This window comes from Sardina pilchardus, chromosome 24, assembly GCF_963854185.1.
Source record: "Sardina pilchardus chromosome 24, fSarPil1.1, whole genome shotgun sequence".
NCBI classification, from domain to species: Eukaryota; Metazoa; Chordata; class Actinopteri; order Clupeiformes; family Clupeidae; genus Sardina; species Sardina pilchardus.
Genome location: NC_085017.1, coordinates 15,500,677 through 15,503,137, shown reverse-complemented (window position 1 = coordinate 15,503,137; position 2,461 = coordinate 15,500,677).

Below are 2,461 nucleotides of genomic sequence, written 5' to 3'. Positions count from 1 at the left end.
AGAGAGTAAGCATTGTGCAAAATAGCAGACTATAAAGATGTTACCCTCCAGGGAAGGTAATAGTGCTCCACGGTTAATGTCAACAAGGCCTCTTGATTCTCCAGCCCTGCTGAGGACGGAGAGAGAAAAGGCAAGCAGGAGCAGGAGGAGCTGGAGGCGCAGGAGGAGTACTGTAGGAGGCGTCCCCTTGTTGTGTCTCTGTCTCTCCTCTGCTCCCCCTCTCCAGCTCATCTCTCGCTCTCTGAAGACCACGCTGAGCGTAATCATCCCACTCCGGCTCCCAGACACTAAATTTGAGTGCAATGGAGCGCTCACCCTCTCTCCCTCGCTCAGTGTGTGTGTGTGTGTGTGTGTCTATCTGTGCTGAGCTTCCTCCAGGGTCTTGTTTCCTGGGGGTAGAGAGTTGTAAAAAACTTTCACAGCGGTGGGCGAGTCACACAGAGACAAGGCGGCACACGAGCAGCGAAGATCCACGGGGGGGATGAGTGGGGGGTGGGGGGGGGGGATGAGGAGGAGGGTGTGTGTGTGTGTAGGGGGGGGGGGGTGGTTGGGAGTGGCACTGATGTGGCATGTCAATTCTGCCGCTCAACAAGCAGCACAAACACGGCCCGGTCGGGAAGTTTGGCTTTATTTGTTTTACAGGGTCACTCTGGAGAGCAGTTCACAGCGCCAGCTCATCAGCCGCATGGAGGCGGGGCGCCGCGACGGAAACGGCGGCCCGTACAGGGGTGTTATAAAACGGCACGCTGCACGGTCGACGCCACCTTTACTGCTCCCCGGACCTGTGTGACACGGGGACGGGGACACGACGCAGGGTTGTTAAAGGTCTTCATGGACCGTCGAGACGCTTAGAACACAACGCATCAGCAGGAAACTCGAGTCCTCTGGGCCCCCAGGTACTGGACTCATGGCGTGTGAAAATGCCAACATCCAACTTTTTTTATGTAGGCTCTCGGATTTTTAACCTCATTAAGCAGCAATATTCCATGTCCCGTGTGTGCGATTGGAAGCATCATATTTTAACCCCTTCAGGACCCTTTTGAATAGAAATAAAAAAATATTTAGAATTTTAAAAGTGTAAAAGAGAGGCGAGAAGAATGTACTGTATGCACTGTATATATACTGTATATACTGTATATTCTACATTCTTGATCACACCCATGAGCTAATGAGCTACATTGATCATTAAGTACTGTTTACTGCTTGCTATTATTTTGTGAAATGGAAACGTTATTTCAAAATGTTAATGGTGTACACACAACAGCCGTATTAAAGAGACCATCTATTCATTTAAATTGGTTCACTATGTACAACAGTCCCAATACAAACTTAATATCAGTGCAACTTCAGACCCCCAGGCACTGATTGATGCAGTCTTGTCATGGGCTTATCAGTGACACTGTCAGCCAGATGTTGCAACCTTGACCGCTACTTTTGCCTCTCGCCATCAGACTACTCGATTGCCTGCACTAACGATGTCTTCGTTAAACATCATTACCAAACGAGCGGAACTAGGTGCATGAGGTCCCAGATTCTCCAGTGCCCGAGCACCCCACTTCGCCCCAACTCCCACTAATTAGCCTGCCTTAATGGGTATTTAGACACCGCCGTCATATATAACACGCACTGAGATCTGAACCGCACCACTGCATGGAAGATATAAATCCGTTCCTTAACAAGCAGCCGGGTGCATCACCTGCCACCAAGACCCCCCCCCCTCTCTCTCTCTCTCTCTCAACCCCCCATTCACCCACATGTGTAATGATGGCCTTATTTGCTTATCGCAGTGTGTGGAAGCTCTCACTAAGAAGTAGACTTATTTCATGTCCAGATATCTCTCTCTCGCTCTCTCTCTCTCTCTCTCTCTCTCTCTCTCTCTCTCTCTCTCTCTCTCTCTCGCTGTTTCACTCCATCTCTCCCTCGCTCTCGCTAATGAACAGTTTCATCTGGTTTCTGTGGCCAGGGGCTTTCCGTGGTCAGAAAGGGTGTCGTTGCCCCCCCGCCCTCCTCCACTCCCCCAGGGGTCTCTCCTCACCAATTGAGGCGGCGTGGCTTTCTGTTGAGGCCCGGCTCAGTGGAGGCAGTGGAGGGTGCTGCCGCCGCTGATGCCAACGTTGCCCCGGCTACCTGGGCCCTCGTCAGCCACGGCTCCGGGCCCCCGCCGGCGATACCCCAGGCGGGGGGCTAACGAGATCGAGAGAGAGGAGGGCCGTCTTAAGCCTGCGAGCTGAGCCAGGCTTTGGGCATCTCATCCATGGGCTCACACACTCTTGTAAGAACACACATACACACACACACACACACACACACACACACACACACACACACACACACACACACACACACAGACACATACACATACTGTGTACTGGCATATCAGACATGAGCAGACATTTGTGTGCACAAACACAAACACATGTAACCATACAATTGTAAACTCATATCACATACTATGCAGGAA